Below are 25,670 nucleotides of genomic sequence, written 5' to 3'. Positions count from 1 at the left end.
ATTTAAGAATAAGAAAAACTATTAATCCCGAAGGAAATTGTTTTGCCAGATTGCCAAAACAGTAAATGTTGCCTTTTTTTTTTTTACAGTGAGAACAATGACTGCAACATGTTTATGCAAAATGACAGATACTTGCACAAGATGTTGACAGTACTGCACATAGGTCTGAGTAACTGAAAAACCCTGATCGTCATGTATTCATCCTGCAGAAGGCGGAGGAATTATACAGTCTGATTGCCACAAGTAGGAAGAACCTCCTGTGGCGTTCTGTGGCGCACCTGGGTGGCCTCAGTCTTTTGCTGAAGGTGCTCTGACAGGACATCAGTGTGGCATGCAGGGGGTGGGAGGTGTTGTCCCGGATGGTGAGTGGTTTTCTCAACAACATCCTCTCTGACACCTCCACCCCCAGGACAGAGACAAAGTCAAGTCAAACAACTTCAGGTTTTTGGTTTTAAAAAACTGATTAGCTTTTCAGTTTGTTTTTTGTTAATTTAGATTTTTATTCAGTTAAATGTGGAGAGTTTAATTGGCAGGGCACATACATACACAAACACACATTTTGCAGCATGTTAACTGTTTGTGTAATGTTTAGAGGCACATGTAGCACCCAACTCACCAGTCTGCCACAAACATATCACTTTTTTTTCCTTTCTTTGTATGCACCTTGTGCAATCTTGCATGCTATTTATGTGTGATATATTACATATTTAACGAAACTAACAAGTACATTAATAACAATTATCATAGCAGAATATAAAATGAAACGGAACATGAGTCTGGTTCATGGAGGATGATACATCAGCTTAAATGCACGCAGGTACACGGTAGCCAAATTAACCACAACAGCAGCCAGCAAAGAAACAAACTCTGTGTGAGCAATCTGACAGTAACTTAAAATATATCAAACATCTGCACTCCACCAATTAGGCTGTCAAAAAAAGGAGACTACATTTCTCCTTTTATTTTAATCTATGATAAGCCCCTGGGCATCTAATAATTTCATTGCATAATTAATTTTCATAAACGTTCTTAAAAGGTCTGCAGTAAATGATGGATAATAGGTTGTTTTCATTTTTATGTCCGTCAAGGACATAATAAAATCATCGGTGTTCATTTATATGTCTTTTAGTAAGATTACATCAAAACTACTGCATGGATTTTGATGAAATTTTCACCACAGATAGTTGTTAGAATTCAGTGGTGGGCAACAAGGGCTGAAACGAGGGCTGAAATTTAACAGTAAATTAATGAGTATATGTACAACTAATATAAACATAAGGTAAAATAAAATAAAATAAAATAAAATGTGGACCAAGTAAAATGTAAAACGAGAATTATATACAACTGTGGAATCATATTGCACGGGAAAATTGCACATGGTTTACAGATATTGCACAAGAAACTTGAAAGGTGCGGATTAGAGTGATTTGTTATTGTTCAGTGCAGTGATCGCTCTGGGGAGAAAGCTGTCCCTGAGTCTGTTTGTCCTAGTTTTGATTGACCTATACCGTCGGCCGGAGGGTAGTAGGTCAAACAGGTGGTTGCTGGGGTGGGATGTGTTTTTGCAGATGCTGGCAGCTCTACTGAGGTAGCGAGAGCTGGCAATGTCTTCCAGGCTGGGCAGAGAGCAACCAGTGATCCCCTGGACCGTTTTGATCACCCTCTGCAGTGCTCTCCTGTCTGCTGCTGTGCACTCCCCGTACCACACTGTGATGCAGTACGTCAGGATGCTCTCGATGGTGGCTCTGTAGAACAACACCAGCAGCTTCTCCTCCAGATTGTTTCTCCTGAGCACCCTCAGCAAGTGTAGTCGCTGCTGGGCTTTCTTCACCACCACTGTGGCGTTGGCAGTCCAGGAGAGGCTGTCAGAGAGCTGCACTCCCAGGAACCTCATGGAGCCGACCCTTTCCACACAGTCCCTTTGGATGTAGAGCGGGGCTGCGTCAGCCCTGTTCTTCCTGAAGTCCAGGATTATTTCTTTTGTTTTTGTGGTGTTCAGCGGCAGGTTGTTAGCTGAACACCACACTGTCAGTCGATTTACCTCGTCTCTGTAGTCAGTCTCATCTCCCCCTGAGATGAGCCAATCACGGTGGTATCATCCACAAACTTTATGATGGTGTTTGTGGGATGGGTTGGAGAGCAGTCATGTGTGTAAAGGGAGAACAGGAGGGAGCTCAGTACACAGGTTTGAGGGGAACCGGTGCTGAGTAAAATGGTGGAAGAAAGGTGAGGGCCAAGTTTCACGGACTGTGGGCGGTCAGTGAGGAAGTCCTTGATCCACTAGCAGATGGGGGTGGAGATGCCCAGATGTGTCAGTTTCTGGACCAGGATCTCTGGGATGATGTGGTTGAAGGCTGAGCTGAAGTCCAGGAAGAGCATCCTCACATACAGTAGCTCCCCTGGAGCTCCAGGTGGCTTAGCGCAGTGTGGAGAGCTGTGGTGATAGCGTCCTTTGTGGAGCGGTTTGCCCTGTAGGCAAACTGGTGGGGGTCCAGAGTGGGAGGCAGACAGGCTCTGATGTGCTGAGAGACCAGTCTTTCAAAGCACTTCATGACCACAGGCGTAAGTGCAACAGGCCTGTAGTCATTTATGCTCTCCACTGCCGACTTCTTTGGGACTGGAATGATGGTGGAGGATTTGAGGCAGGGTGGAATGATGGCCTGCGACAGAGAGGTTGAAGATGCAGGTGAAAACTCCAGCCAGTTGGTCAGCACACACTTTGAGTACCTTTCCAGGTACACCATCGGGGCCGGCCACCTTCCTGGGGTTCACCACCTTCAGCACACGTCTCACTTTGTGTTCCTGAAGTGTTAGCGTGGAGGGTGGTGAGTGTGGAGTTGCTGCTGGTCATTCTGCTTCAAAGTGGGCAAAGAACTGGTTCAGCTCCTCTGCCAGCGAGGCGACCGAGCATTTCCTGGGTTGCTGCTTCTGTAGTTGGTTATATGATTTATTCCCTGCCACATCCTTCTGGGATCATTTACAGTGAAGTGGTCCTCTAACTTTTCCTTGTAGGCAGCCTTGGCCTCTCTGATGCCTCTTTTCAGATCTGACCTGGCCGCGCTGTACAGGGCCCTGTCCCCTGATTTAAAGGTGGTGTTGCAGCTTTTTAGTAGGGACTGGACTGCACTGCTCATCCAGGGCTTCTGGTTTGGAAAAACCCTGACTCTTTTGTTGACGGTGAGAGTGTCAACACAGTTCTTAATGTAAGAGAGTACGGTGCCGGTGTAATCCTGCAAGTTGTGGCTGGAGAATAGATCCCATACAGTCCGTGAGAAGTTTCTAGTATTTACAGAAAGTGTGCAATAATTATTTAAACAAAATTGGGCAGGTGCATAAATTTGGGCACCCTTGTCATTTTATTGATTTGAATACATGTAGCGCTAATTATTGGAACACAAAATTTGTTTGGTAAGCTCACTGACCCATGACCTCCTTACACAGGTGAATCCAATCATGAGAAAGGGTATTTAAGGTGGCCATTTGCAAAATGTTTCCCCTCTTTGCATCTCTTCATATGAGTGGCAACATGGGAGCCTCTAAACAACTCTCAAATGACCTGAAAACAAAGATTCCTCAACATCATGGTTTAGGGGAAGGATACAAAAAGCTATCTCAGAGATTTCAGCTGTCAGATTTCACTGTGAGGAACATCGTGAGGAAATGGAAGACCGCAGGCACAGTACTAGTTAAGGCCTGAAGTGGCAGGCCAAGAAAAATCTCAGATAAGCTGAAGCGAAGGATGGTGACAACAGCCAGTCAACCCACAGACCTGCTCCAAAGACCTACTACATGATCTAGCTGCAGATAGTGTCTCTGTGCATCTTTTAACTGTACAGCGCACTTTGCACAAGGAGATGCTGTAATGCAGACAAAGTCTTCTCTGCATACACGCCACAAACAGAGTCGCCTGAGGTATGCTAAAGCACATTTGGACAAGCCAGCTTCATTTTGGAATAAGGTGCTGTGGACTGATGAAACTAAAATTGAGTTATTTGGACATAACAAGGGGCAGAAAAAGAACACGGCATTCCAAGACAAATATTTGCTACCTACAGTAAAATTTGGAGGTGGTTCCATCATGCTGCAGGGCAGGTACTGGGAATCTTGTTAAAGTTTAGGGTCACATGGATTCCAGTCAATATCAGCAGATTCTTGAGAACAATGTTTAAAAATCAGTGACAAAGTTGAAGCTGTACTGGGGCTGGATCTTTCAACAAGACAACGACCCTAAGCACTGCTCAAAATCTACTAAGGCATTCATGCAGAGGAACAAGTACAATGTTCTGGAATGACCATCTCAGTCCCCAGACCTAAATATCATTGAAAATCTGTGGTGTGTTTTTAAGTGGGCTGTCCATGCTTGGAAACCAACAAACCTGAGATGTTTTGTAAAGATGAATGGTCCAAAATACCTTCAGTCAGTATCCAGACTCTCAGTGGAAGCTATAGGAAGTGTTTAGAAGTTGTTATTTCTGCAAAAAGAGGATCTACTAAATATTGACGTATTTTTTTTCTGTTGGGGTGCCCAAATTTATGCACCGGCCTAATTTTGTTTAAAGAATTATTGCACACTTTCTGTAAATCCTATAAACTTCATTTCACTTCTCAAATATTAGTGTGTTTGTCTGCTATATGATATATTTAACTGAAATTTCTGATCCAGACAACCAATGATTTATAAAGGAAAATCATGAAAATGATCAGGGGTGCCCAAACTTTTGCATACAAATGTATGAAGGCATGGAAGACTACTGCATTTTGGAAGTGATCTGGATCTGGATTGGCGGAAACCTGTGATCGCTCTTTCTTCATGTGATGCAACTGAGGTACTGAGGCACGACAAAGGTGAAGCAAGTTTTACCCTCTTCCTTTTTCTGGAAGGACATGCTCATTGCAGCCACGCTACAAAGAGATGTGTAGCTGCAGTGATGCACATTAAATCACTGCTGCCATCTGCAAAAAAAATAAAAAAATAAATAAATAACTCCAGCAAATGCGTGGTGCTACCCTGAAGCAATGTCATGTTTGCAGTAATAAAACCCTTCATATCCTCTGCAGTGCTCTTGTCAATCAGCCCTAATGCCAAAAAGTACACTAGTCAAATCTTTTTCATTTTGTTTTTGGATGAAGAGCTCAAGCTGACTAATTAGAGTGACACAGCTTGTGGAGCCGCACACCACGGCATTGTGCTTTAATTTTAGATGTGTCTGACAGCGGTGCAGCCCATGTGGGTGGTATAAATGCCTGGTAGCTCACAGCCAACATGTTAGGAGAAAGGATTATACATCCTGATTATATAAGACGTACATGGTTGTCACACTGTAAAGGAGGCTGGAGATATTTTTGTCATATTATTGATGAAATCATTCTGGAGAAGGTTCATGTTCCTTTGCAATATTATATATATATATATATATATATATATATATATATATATATATATATATATACATACAGATGCTGGATACATTCTGTAATGAGCATAGACAATGTTGTTTATTGCACAGTTCAATTTTCCAATAGAATTTCTTTTAAATGTCACACAGAGAAGCATTATGAAGTCACTTTTCTGCACTGTACCTATTAAATGACCCTGATGCAGTAATCACCGCCTCACAGCCAAGAGTGTAAGACAGAGACACTATTTGCTTCATGCTTTCTTGCACTGTACAATAGGTGCGCTGCAGCCTGCTTTTCCACCCGTGTGTTATGAAGCTGATTTATTAGTGGGAGGGGCTTGCAAGCTGCAATCAGCCCATTTCCATCAGTGTTATGGCTGCCTGACAACATCCAGCTGTCCCCAACGTGCTGAGGGTCGACGGTGTGCTTGTCAGATGTACTGTTCTACTGCAGCACTCGCTCAGAGGAAACACGCAGCACGTATACGCCCACACGCTCGCACACACTGACCCGTATTTCCACAAATACAAAAAAATGCAGGATGCATTAGACCATTTCTCATTTTTATCACAGAAAGGAGATCTGTGATGACACTGCTTTATTGTAAAATGTGAAGTAAAATGCAGATATGCAGAGTGATGACAAAATCTGAAATATCGGCTCTGGATCAGTCAGATATCGATCAAAGTTACGTGATTGGATATGCGGGGAGAACCTTCCTGTAAAGTGGCAGAATATTTGTTTGACAGTTGGACTTGTTGCTTTGTTAGATGGCTAGGTTGGCAAGGTTGTTATTAAGAGGATTAGATGTTTTAAGACAAGGAAATCTGTACTGGATTGGTATCATATTAATGTACACTGAAAGTTCCAACACTGGTGTTGTATCAGGCATGAGAAAGTGGCATCATTCCATCCCTACCTTTTCCTTCCATGTTTATTTCCCTCATAACTTCTTCAATCAATTTTCACAGACAGCCAAAAGGCTGTTCACCTGTGTAGTTCCACATCAACACTTGGAGCAGTGGTACATGCCATTGCCAGAAAACATAGAAAGAGCCTGCAGTAGAAACACTTTTCTTCTTGTTACCCTAGCCTACCATAGCACAATATAATTCATGGAAAGATAATCTAAAATCCTAAAAGAAAACAAAACCTGCCTTCCAAGGATTATATTTCCCAGCTGATTTGGAAACACCTCAAATCCTCCAGGAGGAGCTAGAGGACTTGGCTGAGAATAGGGAAGAGTGGGATGAGATGCTTGGTTGACTCGGTGGCAGAAAATGAATTAATGAAAATAATCACCTGGACATCTTCCGTTGTTTTTTGTGGTTGAAGCCTGTCACCTGAATGCAACGATATATTAAAAAAAAAAACAGCATTTACAATCAGTTATATGAATTACATACGGTGCATCCAGAAAGTATTCACAGCGCTTCACTTTTTCCACATTTTATGTTACAGCCTTATTCTAAAATGGATGAAATAATTTTTTTCCATAAAATTCTACACACAATACCCCATAATGACATGTCTGTAGACCTCTGAGACAGACTTGTCTCAAGGCACAAATCTAGAGAAGGGTCCAGAAACATTTCTGCTGCTTTGAAGGTCCCAGTGAAATGAATGAAGAAATTTTGATCCACCAGGACTCTTCCTAGAGCTGGCCACCCGTCTAAACTGAATGACTGGGCAAGAATGGCTTTAGTCAGGGAGATGACCAGAACCCAACAGTCACTCTGTCAGAGATCCAGCATTCTTCTGTGGAGAGAGGAGAACCTTCCAGAAGAACAACCATCACTGCAGCAATCCACTGATCAGGTCTGTATGGTAGAGTGGCCAGACAGAAGCCACTCCTTAGTAAAAGGCACATGGAAGTCCACCTGGAGTTTGCCAAAAGGCACCTGAATGACTCTCAGACCACGAGAAACAAAATTCTCTGGTCTGATGAGACAAAGATTGAAATCATTGGCATGAATGCCAGGCGTCATGTTTGGAGGATACCAGGCACCATCCCTAGAGTGAAGCATGGTGGTGGCAGCATCATGCTGTGGGGATGTTCTTCAGCTGCAGGAACTGGGAGACGAGTCAGGATTGAGGGAAGACAAATGCTGCAATGTACAGAGACATCCTAGATGAAAACCTGTTCCAGAGTGTCGGCCTCAGACTGGGATGACAGTTAATCTTTCAGCAGGAGAATGACCCTAAGCACACAGCAAGATATCAATGGAGTGGCTTCAGGACAACTCTGTGAATGTCCTATATTTAAGCCTTCTGTTTCCCTTATTTCTTTGCCAGTTTGTCGTACCTAACACCTCATTTACACCAAGTCCACGAACGAGTTGCAATCTAAAAATGGCCTCTGCTCGCTGTCACTCTTACTGACTCCCACTGAGGTTGCAGGCTGGTCACAATGGGGTCTCCATGGTTGGAAAAAGATCCCTCTTGGTCGCTAACCCTAACTCTAACCATTGGTCTCCAACAGGTGTGCAAGTGTACTGAACTGTTTAAAACACTCACACAAGTTGTGTGACCAGTTTACAGATGAATGGGTCTCATAATTGGTCTTGATAAACTCTCACATGTCTCATTTCACTCTCAGCTTGATCCTATTGACTCTGCATGGGGTTGCATCAGTGATTGCGGATATTAACCAGTAGTGGGCACAGCTAACCAAAACGTTAGCTTCGATAACCATTAATCTGATAACTGAAAAGTTATTTTATGATGCTAAACCAATAAACTGCTAAAAAAATTATTTTTATTACAGGTAACCGATAACTTTTATTTGGACGTGGCCACATCAGATTACACTGTCAGCTTCTGATAAACCAGTTTCACTTTAAGTGCCGCAGGGGCTGCTGGGTAAATTCAAGGATCAAAAACACATAAGAACAGCAAGTGAAAGGCAGCCAGTCTGCTACAAACACACAACAGATGGACTAAAAGGTTTGATTTTAGGGTTTACAAGCGTTTTTGACTGTTAAACTTTGCTCACTTTACCAGCAAAAAAAAAAAAAAAAGTTATTGGACTGAAAGTTATCGGAACTACATTTATCGGAAGATAATTTGTCCGATGATGGTTTTAAAACTTATCTGAAGATCTAATCCGATAGCAAAAACATTAGCTTCAATAATTATCTGTTATTGGATTAACTAAACTGTGCCCACCACTGATATTAACATTTTTCATTTGCACAATTCAGTCGCAATGCATGCTTGGTGTTAACATAAATAATAGCTTTTCTCACAGTCCTTGTTTGTCTTTTTGCCACCTCATATTTTGAACCTTTTGCCTGTTTTTTGACGTTTTTTGTCTCATGATTTGGATACCGCTGCCGTTTGCCTGCCTTTCTGTGTACCGACCTCCACCTGGTTTTGAATTAAACTCTTTTTCTCACACTACACACAGTGTGTCGCGTCTTCTTGTGCCCAAGTTCATGTCATTAATTTAAAATGTGGAAAATGTGAAGCGTTGTAAATACATTCTGGATCCACTGTCATTTCTCAAAAGCCTCATATAGACACTCATTTTGGTGACATCCTGGTGAGAAAATAATTCAGTGCAAAAGAATGATAAACAATACAGTTTAAACACTAGAGATGTGTAGCCAACACAGACTGTTAAGGGCGATCATAATTCTATCTACACTAAATTAAAATATGGAGATTACTATCTCAGTAGTACAAACCCAACTGCACTAGTGTCACATTACTGCAAGCAAAACAGTTATTTCTTCATACTCCATAATACACTCATAAAATACAGTTTATTTTCTCATTGAGTTTGTTCTTTTGCCGCTTTGATTAAAAGTCTGTTCTGCTTTTACGATTCAGACTTTGTACACACATTATTTAATATATAATGTGTAGAATACATAAACAATAATATTATCCTTGGGTCTCATTTGCTGTTGCAATATTTAATCTACCTCAGGGAATTCATCCAGCGTTTTGGACTAGGGTGCATCAAACTTGATAGTGTGGAACAAGTTAGTCAGCCTCTCCTAATAATAACAGTCACAAAATAACATAATTCACTCACTGATGTTAAAACCATTCATCTGGATCTTCATCATTGTTGTTCTCATTCACATTAAATTATATGATAAAAAGCATATAAGCGCCATTCGTGTATTATGATAATAGTGAGTTTAAGCAGGGACGATTTCAAAAGCTCTTCAGTGCGTCTGTGGTGATGTTGTAAACAGACAGAAGTTAATAAATTCATATATAACAGCAACTGTCTTGCTAACAGCGTGTTCCATTGCAGAGCTGCAGGTATCTGTAAGTACTCAACCTAAGGCCTGGATTCCACCAAGTTTTTGCAGCGGCATCACCATTAGCGCCAGCATTTCATTTTGTGTTTGAATGTTTATAACAGGATTATGCTTTCAGGTTTTTGAGCTTGAAATTTTACATCAACTCTTTGGTGCCGCATGACGAATGCAAATTTGTTGCAATGATGCTGCTTAATGAAATAGACGAGGAAGAGATTGATGATGAACTAAACATCACGGTCGCTGAGGTCTCCTTTGGTTTTATTGTATAGCGCTGTTTTTTGTTTTTTTTTTTTACCTTATTTAGGGCCCTTCCAACATAACATGAAGTTGGGCAAAAGAAGCAGAAACTGGCTGATTAAGGGTGAAATAAAATTAATTGGGGAGCCACGAAAAATTGGACACACGGTCGGACAGGCGACGGTTCTGTGCACCATCTTCGTGCGCCGTTCTCCCTCAATCGTGAATGTGAAGGGGCCATTAACCAAGTTAGTCCCATTGAAGGTTCCAATCCACCTAACCTGGATGTCTTTAAATGTGGAAGGAAACCAGAGCACCCAGAGGAAACCCACGCAAACACGGGGAGAACATGCAACCTCTACACAGAAAGAGTGAGAATCGATCCCATGGCCTTCTTGCTGTGAGGCAACCGTGCTAACCACTAATCCACTGTGCTGCTGCTTCCGTCTGTACAGCGTGAATGAGATTTCCTGTGTCTACTGTATTGCCCATTCTTCGACAGGATGATCACACTTTGGCGCTCTTGCTTGCCTCTACTGGTGGTTGGCTCTCACTGCGGTATTGTATCACTTCCTGTTCCGGAGCACAGCGGTGTTTTGCTGTATCTGTTAGCTGTTTAATCTGCGCAGTTAGATTGATCTAGTTACCTAGATAACGATTTGTTTCACAGTGTTATCTTCACGTGCCTTAACTAAAGCACTCCCTCTGCTGAATCACCTCTAAATTATTTACACGTTATTCACTTTGCGTGTTTTTAGGAATCCGCTAGCTTAGCGCAGCTACTAGCTCTTAGCCGGTTTAGCATGGCGGCTTCTCCTGTCTCTCCCGCACTTTTCTGCTCTGGGTGTGAAATGTTTAGTTATTCCTCGGCCTCCTTTAGTAGTAATGGTACTTGTAATAAGTGTAGCTTATTCGTAGCTTTGGAGGCCAGGCTGGGCGAATTGGAGGCTCGGCTCCGCACCTTGGAAAATTCTACAGCTAGCCAGGCCCCTTTAGTCGGTGTGGACCAAGGTAGCTTAGCCGCTGTTAGTTTCCCTCTGGCAGATCCCGAGCAGCCGGGAAAGCAGGCCGACTGGGTGACTGTGAGGAGGAAGTGTAGTTCTAAACAGAAGCCCCATGTACACCGCCAACCCGTTCACATTTCTAACCGTTTTTCCCCACTCGGCGACACACCCGCCGAGGAACAAACTCTGGTTATTGGCGACTCTGTTTTTGAGAAGGTGAAGTTAGCGCCACCAGCAACCATAGCCAATTGTCTTCCGGGGGCCAGAGCAGGCGACATGAAGGAAATTTGACCTGCTGGCTAAGGCTAAGCGTAAATTTGGTAAGGTTGTAATTCACGTTGGCAGTAATGACACCCGGTTACGCCAATCGGAGGTCATAAATTAACATTGAATCGGTGTGTAACTTTGCAAAAACAATGTCAGACTCTGTAGTTTTCTCTGGGCCCCTCCCCAATCGGACCGGAGGTGACATGTTTAGCCGCATGTTCTCCTTGAATTGTTGGCTGTCTGAGTGGGGTCCAAAAAAATGAGGTGGGCTTCATAGATAATTGGCAAAGCTTCTGGGGAAAACCGGGTCTTGTTAGGAGAGACGGCATCCATCCCACTTTGGATGGAGCAGCTCTCATTTCTAGAAATCTGGCCAATTTTCTTAAATCCTCCAAACTGTGACTATCCAGGGTTGGGACCAGGAAGCAGAGTTGTAGTCTTACACACCTCTCTGCACCTTCTCTCCCCCCTGCCATCCCCTCATTACCCCATCCCCGTAGAGATGGTGCCTGCTCCCAGACCACCAATAACCAGCAAAAATCTATTTAAGCATAAAAGTTCAAAAAGAAAAAATAATATAGCACCTCAACTGCACCACAGACTAAAACAGTTAAATGTGGTCTATTAAACATTAGGTCTCTCTCTCTAAGTCCCTGTTAGTAAATGATATAATAATTAATCAACATATTGATTTATTCTGCCTTACAGAAACCTGGTTACAGCAGGATGAAATGTTAGTTTAAATGAGTCAACACCCCCGAGTCACACTAACTGCCAGAACGCTCGTAGCACTGGCCGAGGCGGAGGAATAGCAGCAATCTTCCATTCCAGCTTATTAATTAATCAAAAACCCAGACAGAGCTTTAATTCATTTGAAAGCTTGACTCTTAGTCTTGTCCATCCAAATTGGAAGTCCCAAAAACCGTTTTATTTGTTGTTATCTATCGTCCTCCTGGTCGTTACTGTGAGTTTCTCTGTGAATTTCAGAACTTTTGTCTGACTTAGTGCTTAGCTCAGATAAGATAATTATAGTGGGCGATTTTTACATCCACACAGATGCTGAGAATGACAGCCTCAACACTGCATTTAATCTATTATTAGACTCAATTGGCTTTGCTCAAAATGTAAATGAGTCCACCCACCACTTTAATCATATCTTAGATCTTGTTCTGACTTATGGTATGGAAATTGAAGACTTAACAGTATTCCCTGAAAACTCCCTTCTGTCTGATCATTTCTTAATAACATTTACATTTACTCTGATGGACTACCCAGCAGTGGGGAATAAGTTTCCTTACACTAGAAGTCTTTCAGAAAGCACTGTAACTAGGTTTAAGGATATGTTTCCTTCTTTATGTTCCCTAATGCCATATACCAAGACAGTGCAGAGTAGCTACCTAAACTCTGTAAGTGAGATAGAGTATCTCGTCAATAGTTTTACATCCTCATTGAAGATAACTTTGGATGCTGTAGCTCCTCTAAAAAAGAGAGCTTTAAATCAGAAGTGCCTGACTCTGTGGTATAACTCACAAACTCGCAGCTTAAAGCAGATAACCCGTAAGTTGGAGAGGAAATGGCGTCTCACTAATTTAGAAGATCTTCACTTAGCCTGGAAAAAAGAGTCTGTTGCTCTATAAAAAAGCCCTCCGTAAAGCTAGGACTCTTACTACTCATCACTAATTGAAGAAATAAGAACACCCCAGGTTTCTTTTCAGCACTGTAGCCAGGCTGACAAGAGTCAGAGCTCTATTGAGCCGAGTATTCTTAACTTTAAGTAGTAATGACTTCATGACTTTCTTTGCTAATAAAATTTTAACTATTAGAGAAAAAATACTCATAACCACCCAAGACGTATCGTTATCTTTGGCTGCTTTCAGTGATGCCGGTATTTGGTTAGACTCTTCTCTCAGATTGTTCTGTCTGAGTTATTTTCATTAGTTACTTCATCCAAACCATCACATGTCTATTGGAACCCCATTCCTACCAGGCTGCTCAGGAAGCCCTACCATTATTTAATGCTTCGATCTTAAATATGATCAATCTATCGTTATTAGTTGGCTATGTACCACAGGCTTTTAAGGTGGCAATAATTAAACCATTACTTAAAAAGCCATCACTTGACCCAGCTATCTTAGCTAATTATAGGCCAATCTCCAACCTTCCTTTTCTCTCAAAAATTCTTGAAAGGATAGTTGTAAAACAGCTAACTGATCATCTGCAGAGGAATGGTCTATTTGAAGACTTTCAGTCAGGTTTTAGAATTCATCATAGTACAGAAACAGCATTAGTGAAGGTTACAAATGATCTTCTTATGGCCTCAGACAGTGGACTCATCTCTGTGCTTGTTCTGTTAGACCTCAGTGCTGCTTTTGATACTGTTGACCATAAAAATTTTATTACAGAGATTAGAGCATGCCATAGGTATTAAAGGCACTGCGCTGTGGTGGTTTGAATCATATTTATCTAATAGATTACAATTTGTTCATGTAAATGGGGAATCTTCTTCACAGACTAAGGTTAATTATGGAGTTCCACAAGGTTCTGTGCTAGGACCAATTTTATTCACTTTATACATGCTTCCCTTAGGCAGTATTATTAGACGGCATTGCTTAAATTTTCATTGTTACGCAGATGATACCCAGCTTTATCTATCCATGAAGCCAGAGGACACACACCAATTAGCTAAACTGCAGGATTGTCTTACAGACATAAGGACATGGATGACCTCTAATTTCTTGCTTTTAAACTCAGATAAAACTGAAGTTATTGTACTTGGCCCCACAATCTTAGAAACATGGTGTCTAACCAGATCCTTACTCTGGATGGCATTACCCTGACCTCTAGTAATACTGTGAGAAATCTTGGAGTCATTTTTGATCAGGACATGTCATTCAAAGCGCATATTAAACAAATATGTAAGACTACTTTTTTGCATTTACGCAATATCTCTAAAATTAGAAAGGTCTTGTCTCAGAGTGATGCTGAAAAACTAATTCATGCATTTATTTCCTCTAGGCTGGACTATTGTAATTCATATTATCAGGTTGTCCTAAAAGTTCCCTGAAAAGCCTTCAGTTAATTCAAAATGCTGCAGCTAGAGTACTGACGGGGACTAGAAGGAGAGAGCATATCTCACCCATATTGGCCTCTCTTCATTGGCTTCCTGTTAATTCTAGAATAGAATTTAAAATTCTTCTTCTTACTTATAAGGTTTTGAATAATCAGGTCCCTTCTTATTTAGGGACCTCATAGTACCATATCACCCCAATAGAGCGCTTCGCTCTCAGACTGCAGGCTTACTTGTAGTTCCTAGGGTTGTAAGAGTAGAATGGGAGGCAGAGCCTTTCGAGCTTTCAGGCTCCTCTCCTGTGGAACCAGCTCCCAATTCAGATCAGGGAGATAGACACCCTCTCTACTTTTAAGATTAGGCTTAAAACTTTCCTTTTTGCTAAAGCTTATAGTTAGGGCTGGATCAGGTGACCCTGAACCATCCTTAGTTATGCTGCTATAGACTTAGACTGCTGGGGGGTTCCCATAATGCACTGAGTGTTTCTTTCTCTTTTTGCTCTGTATGCACCACTCTGCATTTAATCATTAGTGATTGATCTCTGCTCCCCTCCACAGCATGTCTTTTCCTGGTTCTCTCCCTCAGCGCCAACCAGTCCCAGCAGAAGACTGCCCTCCCTGAGCCTGGTTCTGCTGGAGGTTTCTTCCTGTTAAAAGGGAGTTTTTCCTTCCCCTATCGCCAAGTGCTTGCTCACAGGGGGTCGTTTTGACCTTTGGGGTTTTTACGTAATTTATGTATGGCCTTGCCTTACAATATAAAGCGCTTTGGGGCAACTGTTTGTTGTGATTTTGGCGCTATATAAATAAAATTGAATTGAATTGAATTGAACTTTCTGCAACATGTTGAGCACACAAATAGTTTGCTACTACTATACTACCGATGAACAGGCATGTGGACCTTCAGTGGAAACACTCGGGTGTCTTATAACAGGAATGATTCAAACGCTGACGCCATTGCAAAATCATGTGGGAAACAAGGCCTTACATGTGCTCATAGGACAGAGAACAACAGCATTTTGTCAAAATGACCATTTTGTGTTTTGAAGATCAGCCTGAGTGTAATGTGCACATTTTTTTTTAACATCTTTGTGTAACAAATAAGATGAGTTATTTAAATACAATGTATCTATCATCAGTTTGGTGATAGAATGTCAGCAGTTGTGTGCCCGGAGCACCTGCACACACCAGTGCTATTCACAAAGTTCCCTGCACTAAGGTTAAGGTGATCTTATGCGCTGGAAGGATGCCGGTTTTACCATCCAGTTGGTCTACTTGCTCATTACAGATCAGAAATATACATACAGAAATATTTAATTCAGCTCAGCGACATGCACAGAGTGCTAGTGGTGTTTGTCTCACAATTTAACATTTAGCATGAAACTCAAAGCCATACAGATGTGAGCAGAGAACTCTAGCGCCCACAGCACCGCCAGAACAGCAACAGTTACCCCCGTGTTGTAAGTGCTTTCTTTCATGATAGTTTGCACAGTTCCTTACAATCACTTGGAAAATAATTACAGCTTCCCATGTGATTAGATTTGTAGTAGTTTTCCCTGAGGTGGAGTGATCTTAGTTTTAGCAGAAAGGTAGGATGCTAATGAGGCTGATGGCCTCCACTTTTTCCAGAGCTTCCAGAGTTTGTGTTGAACCAGATGAGCATTTGTCAAGTGTTTGTGACATCATCACTTCAGAGCTCTATTTCTGGTTGCTGTAGCTGAGTTTAAAACCACCATGACACCCTCAATCTGTGAGCCATATTGTCTGTTGGTGTTACCAGTTTAGAGTGTCACTAGATTTAACAGCTTTTTGACCTTCCCTCGTGACTAAAAAACCCTATTGACAAATCTGGTGACTTTTATTCCACACAAACCAGTCAGTTTGTCAATAGTTGAACACAAAACTGCGATATAATTCCCACCCTCATAATATCCAGGATTGCCATTCAGCTTGCCCACCATATGGAATAAGACATCATGATGTAAACCTAGTGATTTTTATTGTCATTTTCAGAGAGCAGTAGTGACATCTGGTGAGCTTGTTGGCTGCACTGGTCATCTAATGGGAGCTTCTTAGTGCTGGAGCTTTTGGCAAACAAAACCAACAACTGACTTGACAACTGGACATTGGTCAAAACATTCTCAATCCAACTCGTCACATTTTGATGTTCGGCCAGTACAAAGGGTGATATAAAAGATGAGCAGCCCTTTCGTAGTGCCGCAAGGGGAAATGCGTGGGTTTTTATCCACAGCAGCTTAATTTCTCTCATTTCTCAGACAGAAATATCTGCTACAGTTTTAAGTCAAAGATTCATCTACAGTATGTTTGGATTGTGGTTACGGTTAGCATTCCCCTTCGTATCACATAGTGAAGCAAAGAGGCTCCCCAACTCATATGTTGATGTTCTGTCAAAAAGAATCTTTTGCATCAAAATGTGATAAGTTGGGGGTGAGACTGCACAATCTAAAAAAGAGCTGCTGTCTCAATGTGAAAAAGTGATGTAACATTTGTTTTAAGTTATTTAAAGTTAACTAGAGAAGTTTTGTGGCAAAAAAAAAAAAAAAAAATCAGACTGCTGATCTCGTAATTACAAGATCAGGCTATTTTTATTTTTTTATTTATTTATTTGTGTGTGTGTAATCGCTTCCGTACAATGGACATCCGTACTTCCAGTCCCTCAGCTGAGTCATAATCGAAAAATCGGCCAGTTTGTAACCTCCAACACTGCACTGTGATCGCTCACCATGCGCACACAAAGTGTGGATTTTCCCCTAAATTTTCTTGGATGAATAAAACTCCAGTGAGGCAGGGTACAGGGCACCCAGACTGGCATGTGCCCAGCTGGGAGTGAGCCCCGCTTTGTCCCTCAGTGGTCGGTAAGGCTGTGCAAGTGAAAGCTGAAGTCTGGTGGGGAGTGAGACATGGCTCATTTTAGTGAGACGCCCCGTGCTCCTCCTCCTCCTCCTAAGGTGCTCCTGGACATTCATCCAGGAGCACCTTAGGAGAAAATCCACACTTTGTTTGTGTTTGATTACAGTGTGTTATCATCTGCTAACCTTAGCCCACTTCTTTACTGAGGGACTGGAAGTACGGAAGTATATACATATACACACAAGGTCTGTGAGAAAAGTATCCGACCTTTTTATTTTATGCGAAAAATATATGGATTTGATTCATATGTTTTTACATCAGCCAAGCTTGAACCTTCGTGCGCATGCGTGAGTTTTTCCACGCCTGTCGGTTGCGTCATTCGCCTGTGGGCAGGCTTTGAGTGAGCACTGGTCCACCCCTCTCGTCGCTGTTTCATTGTGAGGAAATGGCGGAATGATCTGGGCTTTTTTTCCATCAGAATTTTTTCAGAAACTGTTAGAGACAGGCAGCTGAAAACCATTCGAAAAATTTATCTGGCTTTCGGTGAAAATTTTCCGGGCTTCACAGAGAATAAGGAGTGTTACTACAGCTTTAAGGATGGCCCACAATGGCGCTCGACGCGCCGTGCTCTGAGCCACCATCGAGAGGCAGAAACCACATCATTTCTAAACGGATGGCTGTGTGGAGCTGGGACCACCGTGTACAATTTCTCTGGTTATCACAAGAGCTGGACATCAGCCATTTTCCGGCAGATTTCACTTTTAACAAGAGATTTTGTCATGGAAAGCCGCGCGGAGGCTTCGCGTGTCACGACGGATTTGCGAGTCACGACGGATTCGCTGATGAAGCGAAACAAAGGAACACCTCTGTTTCGGAGTGTCAGAGGACAAGTTGGGACATGCCTATCTCGGCTTTAAGTGCTTACCAGTCGAGTGAGTATAAGAGAAATTGTGGAGAGCTGGACATGTCCCAATTTGTCCTCTGACACTCCGAAATGGAGGTGTTCCTTTGTCTCGCTTCATCAGCGAATCTGTCGTGACGCGCAAAGCCTCCGCGCGGCTTTCCATGACAAAATCTCTTGTTAAAAGTGAAATCTGCTGGAAAATGGCTGATGTCCAGCTCTTGTGATAACCGGAGAAATTGCACACGGCGGTCCCGGCTCCACACAGCCATCCGTTTAGAAATGATGTGGTGGTTTCTGCCTCTCGATGGCGGCTCTGAACGCGGCGCGCCGAGCGCCATTGTGGGCCGTCCTTAAAGCTGTAGTAACACTCCTTATTCTCTGTGAAGCCCGTAAAATTTTCACAGAAAGCCAGATAAATTTTTCGAATGGTTTCCAGCTTCCTGTCTCTAACAGTTTCTGAAAAAATTCTGATGGAAAAAAAGCCCAAATCATTCCGCCGTTTCCTCGCAATGAAACAACAACAAGAGGGGTGGACCAGTGCTCACTCAAAGCCTGCCCACAGGCGAATGTGACAACCGACAGGTGTGGAAAAACTCACGCATGCGTACGAAGGTTCAAGCTTTGCTGACATAAAAACATATGAATCAAATCCATATATTTTTTGCATAAAATAAAAAGGTTGGATACGTTTCTCACAGACCTCGTATATATATATATATATATATATATATATATATATATATATATATATATATATATATATATATATATATATATATATATATATATATATATATACCAGTTTAGACACCTGGGTCCGTATGCTCAGTGCATCTCAAAGTCTTCTCAAAGAGCTCCTAACTTAGCCTAAAATATCCTGGCAAGGACTCCCAGCCTAAGAGAGACACAAGAGGTGTCTGAGAGCAACTCTGGGCAAGGAGTTGACAGAAACTCCTATCTTAGTGAGGAGGCGGGGTTGACCCCATTGCTAAGTATGACGTGGTCCTGTAAGAGCTGTGATTAGTTGTCACAGAAAGGGAAGGGGAATAAAAAAATAAATGCACTCTGCGCTCCTACATATGAATGAACAATAAAATAAACCGATCGTATAACTGCGTTAAGAAATGCGTAATCATGAAAATAATTTAATGTTATGATGACGCTCAGCATAATTAATTTGGAGTGATTGCCGGGCCGGTCGCTAAACCTGTGAATTCTTGTGCTGCAATGCATTATGGGATTTCTGGGTTTTGGGGTTTTAAATGTTATTGTGGTTCATGTTAATTTAACAGTGTTGTTAGTGATATTGATGTATTGTGTTTTTTGTAGTTCACTTGGTTTAGTGACTTAAGTGCCACCATGTTGTCACCATAAGTGAAAAATGTACTGTGTTTGATGCCGCCCCTTCACCGTCTGTGTTGTTTTATCTGAAAAATAAGAGTGCCTCCTAGTGGCAGAGTGCCAAAAAACAAACACGCAGTTCACCACAAAATTGTTACACAGCTTGAAGATGTTTGAACGTATCTCATTTACATGCCGATTATCTACATATCAAAAGTGTGCATGAGTTTATTAATAAGTTCAATATAAATACATAATATAATTGTAAATATGCATGACACAAGAAAGTGAAAACATTTATTTCCATTTTTGTCCATTTAAAAATCAAATGACAAAATAGAAGTAATCATAAAATATCAATAAAACTGATAATAATAAAAAGAATGATAATATTAAAATGTGAATGTGATAACAGCAACCTAAACAATTTATAAATACATTAAGACAGTAAATTAACATAAAATAATTATGTAGATCAAGCTGGTCGTGTGTTACTGACTCACTGTCATCCTACATACAGAGAATATGTCTCCTTCCTCTCTGTCTTTTCCACCAGCTTGTCTGCTTAAGACACTCTTAGGCTTCTTAAAAGTCCTCCTCACTACTCTTACCAGTTTGGCATCTTAGGAGTTCTCTTAAGGCCTAAGGTGCTTTGCAGGACAACTTGATCTTACCAAGGGAAAATTCTGAGAAATGTCTAAGAATTCGAGGAATTCTAAGATTTTTCTTACAATAACAAGCTATTTTTAGCTCCTAGTGACTCCTCATGACTCCATGAGGTGTTCCCAGACCATCTCTCAATCACAAAGTCAAGGATCCAGAAACATGAATGGAACTTCTAAAATATGTGAATGTCTACAAGATCAGCATTTTCATCCACGCAGATAGACTTCTGAAACCACTGAAAGCAAAGATACTAGTCTTAGTCCAGGACAATCACAACCCAGCTCGTAATTACGAGATCAGCGGTCAAATGTGGTTTTACCCAGTGAATGCAATATGCTTCTGTCGGTCGTCAATTCATTATTTATAAAACTGTCAAACAAACAAACAAACAAAAAAACAGACTATACAATGTTGTGTTGTTGTGTGTTTTTCATGTGTTTCATTCATTAAGCAGCTGGCACCCAGCCCACCCAGGAGGAACAATCGTGCAAGAGTCCGAGCATCACTGTTTAGCTCCTCCGTAATGACTAACTGCTCACAGCCCACTAGCTTCTCATCAGGATTCAAACGGTGCATACACCATTGAGCTACAAATTAAAATGAGATCTAACTAACCAGAATAAGGTAAAGCACTCACAATATTTGCCAGATTTTAATCTGGCATTTTCCTGTGAGTGTGCCTTTCCATTTTTCATATGGAACAATGTCCATACCTGAGCAAGACTGTTTTAGTTATTTATTGGTAAAACTGTAGTATGAGATTTTTTTTAACCACAGATGTCATGTCTATTCCATATCATTTCTTGCATCTGGTGCATCACAATAACAACCAGTATACAGTTTTCATCTGCGGGTATTAGACTCCATGTTGACATTTTGCATCAAACCGGATATTACTCCTTCTTTGGGGACTTATGGGATATGTCACAACTCTTAATATTTTGTTGTAGTCAGGCAAAGAGTACATTCTGATGCAGGGACTGGAGTGCAAGGACTCCTGAGAGAACTTGACACACTTTTAAATAATTGTGATATATTGTGTTATTTATGGATGATTTATGCTGGATCCTGTGGCATTTGGTGTTGATAGTGTGTGAATAGTTAATGGTGATGTTAAAATGTAGAGGTGTTGTTCGGCGGTATGAGTATAATACATTAGTGGATGACATTCACTGTTTTTGTCAGTTGTGGGTGTTTGAATAAAAACTGTGCTCTCAGGTTGTGCTTTGTATGAGGCACAAGAATCACAGTGAGGGCTCATTGTTGTTGGTCATATAGTTAGTTTTAAATGTGAGACCATGTGCTGATGGTGCAGGTACTCAAGAGACTCCAGAGACCCGGTATCAAACACATGTTGTGGTCATCTCCAATCACTGGTTATTGTCCAAGTCTCACAACCAAACAGGAAGACAAGAAGCACCAGGACCCTAAAGACTTGGCGCTTCATGTTCCTGCAAAAGTTAGATCTCAGTGCTGCATTTGATACTGTGGATCATCATATTCTACTTGATAGGCTGGAAAATCATTTTGGGATTACTGGGAGTGCCCTTGCATGGCTGACGTCATACTTGACCAGTCGTTCTCACTGTGTTTTGTACAGTAACACTACCTCTCACCTTAGTGACATGAAATTTGGGGTTCCACAGGGGTCTTTCTTAGGCTCCCTGCTTTTCTCCCTTTATATAGCGCCCCTTGGGCATATATTGCGACATTGTGGGATTACCTTTCACTGCTATGCTGATAATACTCAGTTATACATGCCGATAACTGCTGGTAATCTCGTTCACATAAAATCCTTAGAAGATTGCCTTGCATCAGTGAGAAGTTGGATGTCTAGAAACTTCCTACTTTTAAACTCTGATAAGACTGAAATGATGGTTCTTGTTCCAGTGAGACATCGTCATCATTTTGACCAGCTAACGCTTAACCTCGGCTCGTGTGTCATACATCACACTGACAAAGTGAGGAACCTTTGGGTAATTTTTGATCCTACATTGTCCTTTGACCTCCACATTAGAAACATTACGAAAACTGCTTTTTTCCACCTGCGAAATATAGCGAAGATTCGTCCCATCCTGTCTATGGCTGATGCTGAGACCCTGATCCCCATGCGTTTATCTCTTCTAGATTGGACTACTGCAATGTTCTATTTTCTGGTTTACCGCAGTCCAGCATTAGGGCTCTCCAATTGGTTCAAAATGATGCAGCCAGACTTTTGACACGAAGCAGAAAGTTGGACCACATTACACCCATTTTGGCATCCCTTCACTGGCTTCCTGTCCCAGTGATATCAGATTTTAAGGTTCTGCTATTAGTCTATAAAATTGTTCACGGACTGGCACCTCCCTACCTACCTGACCTAATTTAACCTTACGTACCGGCCCGGGCTTTGCGTTCTCAGGGTGCAGGACGACTTTATGTCCCTAGGGTGAATAAGAAGTCTGCGGGTCACAGGGCTTTCTCTTATCATGCCCCTGTTCTGTGGAATGATCTCCCTGCATCAATAAAAGTGATATTCTGTGGAGACTTTCAAGTCCAGACTTAAGACGCACTTATTTTCCCTTTCCTATGGCTAGCATACTGGTATAGTTTTGTTTTACGCTTTTTACTCTTTTAATTCATTTTATTAGCAAACTGAGCGGGCCGCAGCCTAACTTTACCTAAATACTGTGTCTTTTAGTGAAGCTTAGGGCAAGTGGCCGGCAATCACCTTAGTATTTCTTGTGTTTCATGCCGACAAAGTATACAGTATTTCATGTCTTTCTGATGCCTGGTTCTGTTTTTTTCTCTCTGTTTAAGGTGCAGCTCCATCCAGAGATGGGAATTGTATTTGTGCTGGAAACCCTCCTGTCCTGTACACCAACAGCAGTTCCTGTATATTCATTTTGTGAATTGTTTCTGTGAATTGTTTTGTAATTTATGTCTGTAGCATGGCCCAAGCAGATGGTCACCCCTTTGAGTCTGGTCTGCTTGAGGTTTCTTCCTCAGAGGGAGTTTTTCCTTACCACTGTTAGTAAGGTTAGACCTTACTTGTGTGAAGCGCCTTGAGGCAACTCTGTTGTGATTTGGCGCTATATAAATGAAAATAAATTGAAATTGAAAGGTATCGGCATCATGAAACACCTCTGTCCAGCAACCTCATGACTCCATGAGGTGTTCCCAGGCATCTCTCAATCTCAAAGGCCAAGGATCCAGAAACATGAATGGAACTTCTAAAATATGTGAATGTCTCTACAAGATCAGCATTTTCATCACACACAGATAGACTTCTGAAGCCACTGAAAGCAAAGATACTATTCTTGGTCCAAGACAATCACAAACCCAGGCACTACAACTCCTCACTCAGCTTCTCAAGTGTTGCACTGAGAGTATCCAGTGATTCTACAAAGATCACAACATCATCTGCAAATTCAAGATCAGTACACCTTTTCTTATCATCACCTAAGGGCACTCAATAGGAATATTCTGCCTGTGCTCTGCACAGTGCTCACAGTGCCTGTGTAATGGAACAACTTTCTAGACATCCTGTGAATTTTCAGGATGTCTCAGAGAGAATCCAAATCAAACACTTTGTGAAAATCAACATTGGTTACTATCAAAGCTTACTGGCAGAGCAGGCTGGACACAAATGCATGACGCAGGATAACAGCTCAGTAGAGTTAAGATGTTTACTTGATTCGTAAGCTGGGGTCAATACACAGAGAGGCAGTCCAAAATGCGCAACAGTAACAAGAACACCGGGCTTAGATGCGGTACACAGGTAAGTAGTCAAAAACACAATGAGGCAATCAGAGCAAGGCAAAACACGAGAAACTGAGCTGGAAAGATGCACTAGGCACATTGATCTAGTGAGGGACAAGAGCAAACTGTGAGGCTTATAAAGCACCCAGGTGATGAGTTGCAAATCAAGAACAGGTGTGAGGTGAAATTTCCAGAACCGGGGTGTGGCCAGACAGAGAGAAACACCCACCACCAAGAACCCAGAGAGAGATAGACAAGAAAGAGCAGGACAGAGACAACCCAAGCAGAAAGTCAGAGCAATAGACCAGAGAAAAGCGGAGGATTGCGCCACCGTGCCGTTCATGGTGCGGGACAAAACCACCTCCGTGTTGGTCTCACAGGACGGCTTTCAGGTGGATTTCAGACGGCTTCTGGTTGCTTTTCAGTCGTGTGATTATCCGAGAAACTGAGCATGAGTTGGACATGCCCCAACATGTGCTGTGAGGCTTCATCACGGCGTTGCTTTACGCCATGCGGCTCCACCGCGCCTCGCGGAACTCCTCCGCTTTTCTTTCCATGGAAAAAACTCCTGTAACAGTAGAATGTGCCGTTCATTTCTAAACTGGACGCTGTCTTGATCCGGTATGTCATCTGACTAGCACAGGAATTGCGGAAGAGGTGGACTTCAGCACTTTTTCGGCACATTGAGACAGACGTGCGGAGGAGTTCCGCGTGTCGCGGTGGAGCCGCGTGGTGCAAAGCAACACCGTGATGAAGCCTCACAGGACATGCTCTGGCATGTCCAGGCTCATCCACAATTTCTCGGTTAGTCACATGACTGAAAACCCACTGACAGCTGTCTGAAAGCCATCTCAAAGCCGTCCTGTGAGACCAACACGGAGGTGGTGTTGTGCCGCGCCATGAACGGCACGGTGGCGCAATCCTTCGCTTTTCTTTCCATGAAAAAAAACTCCTGTAACAGTGGAATGTGCCGAAAAAATGCTGATGTCCACGTCTCCTGCCTTTTTGTGAAAGTCAGACGACGTCCCGGATCAACAAAGCCTTCATGTTGGAAATGATCTAGTTGTTTCAGCGGGGTGTCAGCCTGTCGATTGGCGCTCGGACCGCGGCGCGCTCTCAGACGCTGTGGGCCATCCTTAAAGTGGCAGTAACACTCCTTAATCTGTGTAATCCCCACAAAATCGTCCCTGAAAGCCATATTAATTTTCCAAACAGTGTCCACCTGGAGGTCTCTCACAGTTTCTAGAAAAAAATTGATGCAGCAAAGCTCCAAATCGTTCAGACATTTATTCGCAATAAAAAAACGACGAGAGGGTGGACCAGTGCTCACACAAAGCCTGCTCACAGGCGAATGACGCAACCGACAGGTGTGAAAAAACTCACGCATGCGCACGAAGGTTCAAGCTTGGCTGATGCAATCACGTGATTCAAATCCATATGATTTTTGAAAAAAATAAAAAGGTCGGATACTTTTCTAACAGACCTCGTATACAGGAGTAACTCTGTCTGCTTAAGCATGTAAATGGGTTATTCCTAATGATTCAGAAACCGGAATATTGACTTTATCCCAAATATTAATGGCATGTAAACGTAGCCAATTTGGACCTTGTTAAAGTCACTCAAAGCTTTACGTGCCCCCATTATTCCTTCTTCAAATTGAGGACAAAATGTTAACTTACTGCCAAACATTTCCACCTACTGACAGTTGCCACTGTAATGAGATCATCAAAGTTACTCACCTCAGCTGTCAGTGGTTCCAACATTATGACTGAACGATGTACCTGCAGTTATGGTCTCTTTTCATGTGGTGCATGTGGCTCTAAGTTGCAAACCCCTCAAGCAGTTTGTGACAAGGGGCTTGGAAGAAACTTTCCTCGTCAAACAGTTTTACAACAT

This window comes from Thalassophryne amazonica, chromosome 13 (assembly GCF_902500255.1).
Source record: "Thalassophryne amazonica chromosome 13, fThaAma1.1, whole genome shotgun sequence".
NCBI classification, from domain to species: domain Eukaryota; kingdom Metazoa; phylum Chordata; class Actinopteri; order Batrachoidiformes; family Batrachoididae; genus Thalassophryne; species Thalassophryne amazonica.
Note: the sequence above shows the minus strand (reverse complement) of the source record.